The sequence below is a fragment of the Palaemon carinicauda genome, unplaced genomic scaffold (assembly GCF_036898095.1).
Source record: "Palaemon carinicauda isolate YSFRI2023 unplaced genomic scaffold, ASM3689809v2 scaffold9, whole genome shotgun sequence".
Lineage (NCBI taxonomy): Eukaryota > Metazoa > Arthropoda > Malacostraca > Decapoda > Palaemonidae > Palaemon > Palaemon carinicauda.
The window spans coordinates 736,082-749,406 of NW_027172203.1; the positions used below are offsets into that span (position 1 = coordinate 736,082).

At 48.5% G+C, this 13,325-nt stretch overlaps 1 long non-coding RNA gene across 1 annotated transcript in view; it reads right to left on the minus strand.

The window, feature by feature from the left end:
• Positions 1–876: 876 nt before the first annotated feature.
• Positions 877–13,325, minus strand: part of LOC137637645 (uncharacterized) — a 52,886-nt gene continuing 40,437 nt past the window's right edge. The window contains exon 4 of the long non-coding RNA XR_011043738.1: positions 877–1,112. This is a non-coding gene — a long non-coding RNA (uncharacterized lncRNA). The remainder of the gene's footprint in view (positions 1,113–13,325) is intronic.

Below are 13,325 nucleotides of genomic sequence, written 5' to 3' on the forward strand. Positions count from 1 at the left end.
CTAGAGGAAGAATATCCTATGTGACTGGTGATCTGGCACACATGTAGGGTTCTTTCGCTTGGGGACCGGCACGTGGGATCTAGCCAGTGGTACAATCTGAAACGTATTGTAGGGACCCTACGTAATGTGATAAAGTGAACTCTGGAGTCTCTGTCCTTACTAGAAAGCGAAGGTGCGCTCTCAGAAGGAAGCTTGTGGATGCTCGCAAGTGAGTCCTCTGCATTAAGTTGTCGTCTTCTTGGTCTCCAGTGAAGGGAGTCGAGGGAACTCCTACAGCTGCACAGCCTATCCCACAGGGAGAGAAACAGTAGGAGGAGTCTTGCGTACGTACACATCAACGCCTAAGGATTGCCAACCTTCCAAGGAATACTTTGTCATCACACGTCATCGGCCACACAAAGGAGGGGATAAAAAGCAAAGAGGAATGCTGTCGAACAGAAACAAGAATGTGGATATTGGCAGGTTTGAACAGACACTTGTCACACAGTTATCAGGAAACCACTACAAATCCATCCTTCCTTCCAAACATTCCTCTCACACGATGATCTGCCAACGAAATTATCTAAGAGAAAGAGAAACAGAAGCTCACCTGTACTCTAAAGCAGCTGAAAACAAAGCATGGGCTCAGTGGCCCCTCAGACGGGGAGGGGCTTCCCCACCACCCAGCAGTAACTACCTCCACCTCATTGAAGTTCAAACAGCCGTATCAACCACCTTCCCTGAAAGTATACTTCTGTTGAAGTATGAGGTTTGTATTTGTGTAGGAACAAACAAACAAACAAACAACCTTCATGCTTAACATGAGATGGAAACATGAGCTCTAGAAAGCGTAAGGTTTGAATACAGTCATAAGACGACCTGGTGATACTCACACTGACGCAGGCCAGAGGAAAGACAGGAGACGGCATGACATGAGAAGCATCTTTTAAGTACTCAGACTTGTTAAGGTTCACAATGGCAAGATGTCTGGACTTGGGGTCGTCCTCCATGTGACATGACCAGGTTCAGGTAAGGCAGACTGTGCTGCTATGTAATCCGAGGTCATCGGCAGCTGCCTCCTTGGTCTGTCATGGCTGGATTCATCTATGATCTCCATTAACATTTCAACGTCTCTGTGGTGAATTAAAAATATCACAAATTTTTGAGTTATTTGCATTTTTCCTAACATACTTACCTAGAACTACTTTCTAAGGAGTTACTGGTAACTCTTTTCCAACCGACCAGAATTTTGTGTAGTTTACCCTATTCCCATTTTCTATGGGTGACCTCAGGCGGAGTGATACGCGCCCTGAGGCGACCCGGGGTCGGAGAGCGTGCTAGTTCAGGTCGTGCTCCTCAGTAAGTTTCGTAGCAAAAAGGGTTCTCCTCAACCCTGCAGAACCCTCGGGGAAGGATGGGCGGGCCATAACCCGAAAGTAGTTCTAGGTAAGTATGTTAGGAAAAATACAAATTACTTAAAAATTTGTGATTTGTTCCAACACACAGTACTTACCCAGAACTACTTTCTTAGGAGACTTAAACTTTAGGAGGAGGGAGTGTCCTGGAGGGAGTGTCCTGCAGGGACTAGGGTCTGAAGGTTAGGAGCATGAGCGGGCGAAAAAAGGGAACCTCGAAGGGGAACTAGGTTCCGATGACCCCTACTAGAAAACAATGAAAATAGGGGAAACTACCCAAAAAACTAACTTTAGTGTCTAATTGGCTTACCTCTGTACCATTACTTCTGAGACGTATTCCTTGCTGAAGACGTATATCCTGGCCGCCAGGGCCTCTTGAGTCACGCCCACGCCGGGGATTAAGGGTAAGGGGAAGGATAATAAGGGGGAAAGGTAAGGGATGAACGTGTGTCTCATGGCTTACCACCCCCGGTTTCCCTAGGGCCATGACCTTCAAATCTTTTGCAGGGCCGATATGACTGGGCCAAGGGCGAACCCGTCCAAGGATTTCCTAGAGCAGTCCTTCAGGTAATGTTCCGTGAAAGTGGACTGTCTGGACCAGGTATCCGCTTTCAGAATTTGGCCCACGGCCATGTTCTTCTCAAACGCTAGGGAGGTGCCTAGACCCCTAATATCATGAGGCCTTGGCCTGCCTGGGAGAAGGGTTCCCGAAGCATCGTAAGCTCTCTTGATCACCTGTCGTAACCAAAAGGAGATTGAGTTCTTGGAGACTGGTTTCTTCACCTGACCGGTCGAGACGAATAAACTCTTGATCTCAGGTCGGAGTCTGGAAGTCCTTTCAAGGTATTTTCTTACTGCTCTGACCGGGCATAAGAGTAAGTCTTTAGGGTTGTCCGATTGAGGGATCGCTGGGACCGAAAAGCCCTCGAACCGAGGGTCCCAACACGCTGGGTTCTGCGTTTTGGCCACAAAGTTAGAGACGAACCTAATCGAGGCCTCCCGCCATCCTTTAGAGTGTGCAACCCCGTACGATAATCCGTGCAGCTCACTAACCCTCTTCGCCGAAGCCAGGGCTAAGAGGAAGACCGTTTTGAGGGTGAGCTCCTTATCCAGGATGTCCTTGAGGGGCTCAAAGGGAGGTTCTGACAGGGCTTTGAGTACTATGGCTAGGTCCCACTGCGGTACCCTCACCTCCTGTGGGGGGCATGACTGCTCAAAGCTTCTGATGAGCATCGAGATGTGCCGGGAGGTTCCCAAGTCAATGCCCTTCAGGAGGAAGACTTGACCTAACGCTGCCCTCACTCCTTTTATTGCTGGAATGGAAGAGCCCAAATCGTCCCCGAGATACACTAGGAAGTCCGCCAAGTCGTGGATCGAGGCCCCCAAGGGTTTGATATTCCGGGAAGCGCACCATTTCGAGAAGACTGCCCATTTCGCTTGGTAGACAGGGATAGAGGACCGCCCTAAGTAACCCGACATCCTCGTCGCGGTCCTCGATGAGAATCCATCTTTCTTCAGAAGCCGCTCGATAACCTCCACGCGTGAAGGCGGAGGGACCGAGGGTTTTCGTGAAACCTTTGGAAGTGGGGTTGACGAAGAAGGTCTGGCCTGTCCGGGAGCGGCCAAGGAGGAAGAAGGGCCAGTTCTTTTAGGTCTGCGAACCACTCCCTCTCCGGCCACCAAGGCGCGACCAAAGTCATCTGAAGGTTGGCTGTAGTCCTCACTCTGTTGAGGACTTGTCGTATCATTCCGAAGGGGGGGAAGGCGTACACATCGAGGCCGTCCCAAGGGTGTTGGAAAGCGTCCTCGAACGCCGCTGACGGATCTGGGACTGGAGAACAGAACACGGGGAGTTGGGCGTTCAGACGTGTGGCGAAAAGGTCTACTACTGGGGAACCCCACTTCAGTATGACCGACTGAGCTATCTTTGGGTGTAGAGTCCACTCTGACCCTATTACCTGGCCTACTCTGCTGAGGCCGTCCGCCAGGACGTTCCTCTTTCCCGGGATGAACCTTGCTGTGAACTCGATCCCTTCTTCTGCCGCCCATTCACGAAGTTCTGTCGATAACGAGCATAGTTCTTTCGACTTTAGACCCCCTTTCTTCTTTACGTAGGCTACTAATGTGGCGTTGTCGCACATCAACGCCACTGTGTTCCTCGGAGGAGAAGAACAAATTCTTGACTCGCCCTCAGCACAGCCATCATCTCAAGCACGTTTATGTGGTGCTTTGCTTCCTCGCTCGACCATTTTCCCTTTGTCGATTGGTCGAGTAGGTGAGCGCCCCAACCTTCCTTCGACGCATCCGCAAACAATAGGACTTCCGGAGGGTCGGGTGCGAAGGGCATCCCCATCTCGGTATTCCTCCTGTCGTGCCACCACTGCAAGACTACCTTCGTTTCTGGGGAGACCGGAACCAGTTTGTGGGGATTTCTCCCCTGGGTCCAGTGTTCCTTCAGGTCCCACTGCACCGCTCAAAGTTTGAGTCTCCCTTGTGGCACTAACTATTCCAAGGACACTAGGTGGCCCAGCAACCTCTACCAATCCTTGGCCCTCCTGGGTTGGTCCAACAGAAAGGGTTGCAGAACTCGCACTAGGTTCTCCAATCTCTCCAACGAGGGGAAGGCTCTCACTAGTCGGGTGTCCAGGACCATCCCCAAGTAGGTCATCCTGGTGGAGGGGATCAGTTGGGACTTCTCTACGTTGACCATGATGCCCAACTCCTCGCAGAGACGAAGTAACCTCGCGCCCTGTTCCTGCAATCAATTCTTCCTTTGAGGCTGAAAGAAGCAACCAATCGTCCAGGTACCGGATCAGACGGATGCCCTGCTCGTGTGCCCAAACGGAGACCGTCGTGAAGACTCTTGTAAACACTTGAGGAGCCATCGACAGTTTGAAGCAAACGGTCTTGAATTGTAGCACTCGGGAATCCCAATTTATCCTGAGAAACTTCCTGCTGGAGGGATGGACGGGGATTTGGAAGTAGGCGTCCTTGAGGTCCAGGGATATCATGAAGTCCCCTTCCCTCAAGGCGGCCAACACTGTCTTGGCAGTGTCCACCTTGAACTCGGTTTTCGCCACAAACTTGTTGAGGGCCGACAGGTCTATTACCGGCCTCCACCAGGAAGAGCCTGCTGTAGAATCATAGGCCGGGCTCTTCGACTAGTTCCAACGCTCCCTTGGAGATCATGGACGACACTTGTTCCTGCAGAGCTGCCGTTTCAAGGGGTCCTTGGGTATCAACCACTCCGCCTGAAGGGCTGGAATAAGCGGGGGAGGTTCTGCTAAGAAGGGTAGCCTGTAACCTTCCCTCAGGATTGTCACCGTCCAGGGATCCGCACCGTAATCCCGCCATGCTTGCCAAGAGTGTCTGAGGCATCCCCCTACTTGAGGCTCCTGTAGGAGTAGGGGGCCTCGCCTCCTATCTCCTTCTGGAGGGGCGTCCGGACCGACCTCTTCTTGAGTTCCCGAAGGACGGTCTAAAGTTAGACTGGGGTGCTGTGGTACCTCTACGGGGGGGCTGAGTTGTTTGCAGCCAGGGAGCCGAAGGGGGTTCTCCTCTAGGTTGGGCCGGGGATGAACGGGAAGGGTAAGGGGCGTCCACGGAGGGTCTCCTGTGAGGTGGGCGCCTCATTGGGGGAGGTCTATGGTCTCCCACGTCCTTCATCTTCCTCAACCGTTCCATCATCTCGTCCACTAACTCAAGGGGAAAGATTGCCTCGTCCCAGATTGACGAATTTCTCAATTTTCTTGCTTCCCGGTCAGGGGGTTTTCTCACTAATTTGCTGAGAATAGTGTCTCTCTTCCTCAGGACCCAATTGGTAGCCTGGGAGAGGGATTGATAGGATAAGAATTTTAGGGCTTTGCCCCCTGAGCTAATCAGCTCTCTCAATAAGGTTTGATTTTCTGGTAGGGACAAATCATGAGAGGACTGAAAGCCATCCAACGTGCAGGCCCACCAGTCCAACCAGGAGGACACGTAAACTAAGTCCTGGGCCATGTCCTCCATCATGGAGGTCTCCGAAGGGGAAAAACACACAGGGGCCGTGGATGCTCTGTCTTCAGCGGCAACCTGGTTCAACGAGGTGATGGCTGTCTCCGTTGCGCGGGGTCTTCCCCGACGACCTTCCGGCACGTAAAACCTCTTCTGTGCCCTCAGTCCTGGAAGCAGCTTCGAGGCACTTTGTCTCCTAGGGGCGTCCGCCAGGCCTTCCAAGAATTTGTCAATATGCTCCATACCCAGCTTTACGTCAGGAGCTAAGGGTAGAGCTAAGGAGGGCTTTTGCTGTATAGGGTTCTCCACCAACCTGCTAAGTCCGGAGAGCCAGGCCTATTCAGTGGTGGGAATGGGTTCATCCAGCCGATGGTGCCGCTTTATGAGGGCCAACACCTTGCGGTAGGAGGAGATGTCATCGGACGAGCACTCTCCTCCCTCAACCAGGGCCTCTGTCACCAGTCCCTCCGCACGAGTATCATCGGTGACGGTGGGGGGGGTTAACATTGGACAGGCCTGCCCGTGTCACGGGCGGATCCGCTGAAGCAAAGGTATCCGTCATGGGATTACCTTGCCCTGCGGGCGTCCTCGCATCCGTGGGAATATCTCTGGCCGTAGGGGGCCCTTGGAGCTCAATGAAGTCAGCCAAGGAGCCCGTGGCTGGCGTAACGCCTTCCACCTGATGGCACGCCTCCCTCCGCAGAGTAGGGGCAGCGAAGGCCTTCGTCAAATTAGGCGCATCACGGGGAGCTTGGAAAGGCCTCCCTCGGTGAGGTTCTCATCCGTAGGTGGAGAAGGAGGGGAGAGACGGTGAGGACGAGGCTCTAGGGAGCCACCCGGAAGCGGCCGCGGCTGTGGTGACCTTAAACCGCTCGCTCCGGGGCACCGTGATACTCACCCAATCCTTCGACTTACTCCTCTTCGCCTTCTTCTTAGATGGCCTGGACTCCTCCTTCTTCTGTCTTGAACGGGAGCGCGACTTCTTCTTTTTCCTGGACCTCTCGCGTACCTGGTATCGTCCTCTGATGACGATGAATCTGCGGACGAGGAAGACGAGGAGGAGTAGAGGGAATCAGCCGAACCACCTGAGACGTCCAATTCCGCGGGGGGAACTCCATGACGAATCTCTGGTTCCGCAGGCTGCAGGAAGACGGGCGGGAGCATCGCCGAGGGCGCTGGGGTGGACCGAGGAATGTTCTTCCAGGCGATCCAATGGTCAAACTCTTCTTCTAGCCTGAAGGGCGACCTGCAGGGTGTTCTAGGGAGATCCCAAACGGCGGGGTCCGAATTCGACGAATGACCTTTCTTGGCATCCCCCCCCCCCCTGGTGGCCGAAGTACCTGAAACACATGCCCAAGATGGGGGAGAAGAGGTAGTACCTGACTTCCCTCACATAGGGTCTTTGGTAGAGACGGGCCCTGCGGGCACCAGGACTTCGTCTCCCACACACTCTCCCGCACTTCCCTCAGGCCCCACACATGCCTGTATCACATCAGTAGCTTCCCCCACAGGTAATTCAGACTCCTGGGGAAGGACAATGGGCCGCTTCCCCGCAACGGACTTACCTCGTCCCCTACTCTGGGTAGGGGAAGATGAAAGGGAGCCACGTTCCGACGAGGCATCTGGAGACACCAAAGCAGAGGACGCGGTGGCTTTCTTGGGCGATTTCTTGGCCGACTTCTTCTTCTTAGTCCCATAAAGGACCCACTGGATCTCGCCCCAAGACTCGCACTCCGAACACGTGGCGGTAGGGGAGCACACTTTGCCCCTACATGACGAACAACACGAGTGTGGGTCAACCTCGGGCTTCGAAAGGAAAGCCCCACAAGACTTACCGGCCACAGGCCCAGGGCAACGGGGACACAGGGACACAAGGGAAAGGGGGTAAGGATACGGGCACAGGAACCACCTGGTGAACACAAAGGGTCGGGGACACAAAGGGTCGCACTGGGTGTAAGAGAGCGCGGCGAGATGTGAATCACGCCGCGACCAGAAACTTACTGAGGAGCACGACCTGAACTAGCACGCTCTCCGACCCCGGGTCGCCTCAAGGCGCGTATCACTCCGCCTGAGGTCACCCATAGAAAATGGGAATAGGGTAAACTACACAAAATTCTGGTCGTTTGGGAAAGAGTTACCAGTAACTCCTAAGAAAGTAGTTCTAGGTAAGTACTCTGTGTTGGAACAAACCATAATTAAAAATGTAACAATAAAAAGGATATACTGGTTCCATGGGATTTATGAATTTGGGCCAGATGGCCCAGCACAGGGCCCAGGGAGGCTATTCAGCACCTGCAGCATGAAGGGAATGTTGTGAGGATGGAGAGCAAGAAAGAAGGAAGGAGGGGGGAACACGGAAGTAGAGTAGAAGGAAGAAAAGTGACCTTTAAGTAATGCATACAGCAGACATATTGTTATATACAGTATACTGTAGTGTGCTGAAAAAAATTTTTTATTAAAGAGAGAATACAACAGAAAATACAGCACCATAAAATAGAAATAATGAAAAGCAAAACATTGGCTTTATTATATAGAAAATACAACAGAAAATATCACAAATTCTAAAAGTAATTTGTATTTTTCCTGACCATATAAATCTGAGTCCTTTGATAGGAGTCTGCTTTCAGCTTAGCTGGAACTTGGGCTGTTAATTAACCCTTTTACCCCCAAGGCCATTTGGAACCTTCCAACCCTTGACCCCCAGGCATTTTTCTTTTTCAAGCACCTTTTGCAATATCTTTTTTTTAGATTATGCTGACAGCCTTAATTTTTGTCATAGAGAGGTCAGGTTGGTCTCATTATTTTGTGAAATGCCTGAAGTTTCTCATAAAGTTATCAAAAATATGCAAAAAAAATGCAGATAGCAGTTTTTGGTAAGGACGTACCGGTATGTCCATGGGGGTAAAGGGATGAGTTTTGTGAAACGTACCAGTACGTCCATTGGGGGTAGAAGGGTTAACATTCATAACGAGGTGCTTACTGAAGGGTAGCGAGGAAGCTACCCCCACTCCAAGTAATATTAATATTACTTGCTAAGCTACAACCCTGGTTGGGAAAGCAGGATGCTATAAGCCCGAGGGCTCCAACAGGGAAAATAGCCTGCTTTTCAAACTTAGATAGTAACAATAATGATAATACTACGAATGATAATGATTCAATTAACAATATTGTATCCTGGGTTTGAACACAGGGCAAAGAATAAACATTATCTTGATGGTAAAGAATCAATTAAGATATCAAGTAATTTTTATGGTTATTAAGATTTAATTCAAAGTAGTTTTGACCAAAGGAAATAAACTAGGAACCTTTCCATCATTCAAAATGAGCCAAAATTCACAGGAAACAAGTCTGTACAGCAAGCTTCTTGTGAGACTCAAATACCCAGATGATAAAAACAAAGAAATAAAAAGTAAAAATAAATATACCAAACTAATTAACTTCTGCTATACTGTACATTCAGGGGATGTATAGGATAAAGAATAGGCCATTTTTAAGTAGTATCAAGGCTTTTCTTCATCAAGATGTGGGCATCGTGATAGAATAATGCCACAGAGATCATTATACAACTTTGAAAGGAATTAAGTATTTTCGGTATCTATACACCCAAAAGTCTGAGGACATCAAGGAGATATTCCCTACTTATTTAGATCCTACCACGGAAGTATGGCAGGTGTAGTAAAGATTAGAGGTGATAAGTGTGTCAGAACTGAGATGGTTTGGGCATGTGGTGAGGATGGATGGAGGGGAGAGAGTGAGAAGGTCTTGGGAGGAACATGTTAGAGGGAGAAGATCGAGACAGAGGCAGGGAATTAGATGACGAGATAAGGTGAAGGATGATATGGAGAGAAGAGGTTTGGTGGGAGGTGATGCCTTTAAAAGAAGGCATTGGAGAGGTTGCATCAGGAAACCAACCCCTTATTATTATTATTATCAATTGCTATGCTACAACCCTAGTTGGAAAAGCAGGATGCTATAAGCCCAGGGGCCCCAACAGGGAAAATAGCCCAGTGAGGAAAGGAAACAGGGAAAAATAAAATATCCTAAGGACAGTAACATTAAAATAAATATTTCCTATATAAACTATCAATACTTTAACAAAACAAGAGGAAGAGAAATTAGATAGAATAGTGTGCCCGAGTGTACCCTCAAGCTAGGGACAGTGGAAGACCATGGTACAGAGGCTATGGCGCTACCCAAGACTAAAGAACAATGTAGGGATAACGGTGGGAAAGAAAATGACAGCTATTCCCAGATCAGAACTACCATTATTGGCAAGGCTTGCTTGGTTTACATAGGGTTAGTATATGGCCTTGCCTGCAGTTGGGTGATGAAGGAGAAGAAGTGATCTTAAGAGATGTGTGGACTCTTCCAAGCAAACAGACACTATTTCACAACAAGAAAATCATAACCTCAAGCAAGTTTGCCTTCAAAGATAAAGATTCAACGTAGCTTCTGACATGCAGACAGACGGACAGACGGACAATGTTCCAATAATGGTGGAATAAAACATTTGAAGCAATATCTGCTATTATCTTAAAACCAACAAACCTGGTTAAGGCCTATCAATTGTCCTTGTTCAACTCGAGTTCAGTTTTCTACATAACTTATTCAGCAGATTTCAAATGGCCCTGATAGGAGGACCAGGTTAATCATAAAGAAGCTACTCATTGACCATTCAGATGTCATCCAGAAATATCTACTGCAAACGGGAGATGAGATACGGATCTAATGTATAACTCCTGTCAAATGGATCTACATATAAAACATATCTGAATTATCCGTCCTCTTTAATAATCCGAAGGAGAAACTCCAAACATGGCCTTAACGTCTTGATAGGGTTAAAAGACTGCGCTCAAACTCTGCTCAGCTGTTATCATTGATTTCAACAAAATCAGTGTGAATCATATTCTCCTTTCCACCGGTGTTTTAGTATCAAGAATATCACTTTTTAATCGCATTCCAAATCCTTATCAATTGTTGTCAATTATGAAAACATTTGGTTGAATTCTTGTGCCATACAGAACTTCTACACTATTGACCCAAAACAATAAAGGATTAAAAAAGGGATTTTGACGTAGGAAAAATCTATTTCTGGGCGAGGGACCTGTGCCGCCCAGTGAATAAGCTCCATTTAAGCACTTATTCTTAGGTAATTTACTGCTAAATATACCAGAGAAAAAATGTAAAGGAGTGCTAGGTTAACTAGCTCGCTCACCTATTGGTGTCGGTATAAAATTGGGCGTATATTCCAGAGGTCCCGCACTATTTAGATTAATCCACGACAGAGAACCCCAATAGAGGAGAGCCGTTCAACCTCACTCGGTACTACTACAATGCATCCGCTCAGAACCCAACTCCTTAGCACCCAAAGTTTGGGGACTCCAAGGGAGAGGAGCTGGGAGGGTTCACTGGGCGGCACAGGTCCCTCGCCCAGAAATAGATTTTTCCTACGTCAAAATCCCTTTTCTGGGCTCGAACCTGTGCCGCCCAGTGAATCTATACAAGAGAAAAATGTCACCAAACTTGCAAAATAAAGGAAAAAACATAAGCGTAAGAGAAATACAGGATGCTTTAATCAGAGATGAGTACCAAAAAACAATTATAAGGGTATCTTAAATATGAACATAAATCCAATAAGGTAGGTATAATAATGCCGTGAGTGATAATATATACAGATACTCAGGAGCATAAAAATTTACAAATATAATAACAGTATTCAGGTGCGAGACCAACGAATACAATAGGGTATAAATGAGGCAGGTAAGAGGGAGAGATAAAGAGTCAAGGCATTAACCTGTGAGTTACTCGGGAGTAACTACGCTCCCTGCGGCTACTGTAGAAAATTTTAGGGCTTCCAAATGTTTAAGGTAGTGTTTCTTGAACACTGACGGTGATTTCCACCCTGTATACCTGGAAAGGTCTGTAAAATTCATGTGGTGAAAGAAGTTCACCGAGGTGGCAACCGCCCTGATATCATGTGCAAGAGGAAAAGAGTCAGGGTTAGCTTGTTTAATAAAATACAAAATTTGTTGCCTGATCCCTTTAATAGTAATGGTACCGCCTTGTTCTCTAACGAATAGAGGCCCCGAGGAGTTAGAGGAGGTCCGGGATAGATAAGACCTAAGAGTAGTGACAGGGCACAGCGACGGATCTTGCGTGAGGGGAACAATTTTCCAGGAGGTCCATCTGTTTTGAGGGTCTTCATTCTTAGCCAAAAAGAATTTGTTAGGAGAAATAAGGACCTCTCCTGAAGGCAGAAAGTCAATATGACCCGGGTCTCTCGACAAGGCTGCCAATTCAGAAATTCTTGCCCCGGAAGCCAAGCTCACTAGGAAAAGTGTTTTCCTGAGAAGGGGCATGTAATCACAAGAACTGTTAATGGTATCAGAAGCCAATTTGAGTACGTCATTAAGGAACCAGGTCACCGGGGTAGGACGAGTAACCGGTTTCAGTCTGGCACAAGCTTTCGGAATTGAAGCTAACAAAGAGTCGGTTAAGTCTATGTTAAAACCCACTAGGAAGATCTTTTTCAGAGCCGATTTAATAGTGGTGATAGTATTGGCTGCCAGACCTGATTCTAATAAAGATCTAAAGAAAGTGACTGTAAGGTTCAAGTTCATACAGTTCACGTCTGAGTCTATTAAAAATTTTGCCAACTTTTTAACTGCAGAGTCATACTGACGGATGGTGGAATCCCGTTTATCTGATTCTAGGAACAAGGTGTTTTGAGGATCAATATTGGCACCATGCATAGCCGCAAACTTCATAAAGTCCATAAAGTTAGGGCGCTCTGAATGTTTGAGAAAGCGTACACAACGCGTGTTTGTACTATCTGAGACAGAACCGGATTGGGTATCGGGTGAGGGTATAGTCTCAACTCCCGCAGGAGAGGATACCAGTTGCTCTTGGGCCAGTTGGGTGCGACCAAGGCTACTTGTCCCTTGAAGGATCTCAGTTTGTCTAGAACTTTCAGCAAAAGATTCACCGGGGGAAAGAGATAAATCTTTTCCCAGTTGTCCCAATTCTGTGACATGGCGTCTGTGGCGTAAGCCTGAGGGTCTAGATTGGGAGCCACATATACTCTCAATTTGTGGTTGGATTCCGTGGCGAAGAGGTCCACTTGGAGACCGGGAACCTGAGAGAGAATCCACCGAAATGACTTTAGATCGAGTGACCATTCCGATTCTAGAGGGGAGGTCCGGGACAGGGCGTCTGCCACTACATTCCGGACTCCCGCCAGGTGGACAGCTGAAAGATGCCAACGGTTCGAGGCTGCTAGGGAGAATATGGCTATTAGAACATGGTTCAGAGGCCCTGACTTTGACCCGCCTCTGTTGAGGCAGCGGACCACCACTTCGCTGTCGAGGACCAGACGAAGGTGTTGTTTCTTGGGAAGAGCGAGACGTTTCAGGGTTAGAAGAACTGCCATGGCCTCTAGCACATTGATGTGAAAATGGCGGAACAAGGGAGTCCAAAGACCTTGAACTTTCTTGAGCTGAGAATAGCCGCCCCAACCTGATAGGGATGCGTCTGTGTGAATGATTAATTCCGGGGGCGGAAATCGAAGGGGAACTGACTTTGACAGACTGTTTGCTCTTGTCCAAGGAAGAAGTCTTTCCCGTAGAATGGGAGGAAGGCGGACTTTCCTGTCCCGGAGCTTCCGGTTCGCCCTCGAACGCCAGACACGATTGATATCTTTCAATTTTGCCTTCAGAAGAAGATCCGTCACTGAGGCAAACTGAAGGGAACCCAGAATCTTCTCTTGAAGCCGTCTGGAACTTACTTTGTCTTTGAGAAAGCGTTTGGTGTTTCTTGCAATCTCTAACCTCTTGGGTCTGGGAAGACACAGAGTATGAGATATAAGATCCCATTGCAGGCCGAGCCATTGGAACTTCGATTTTGGAAGAAGACGGGACTTCTTGAAGTTGATCTGGAAGC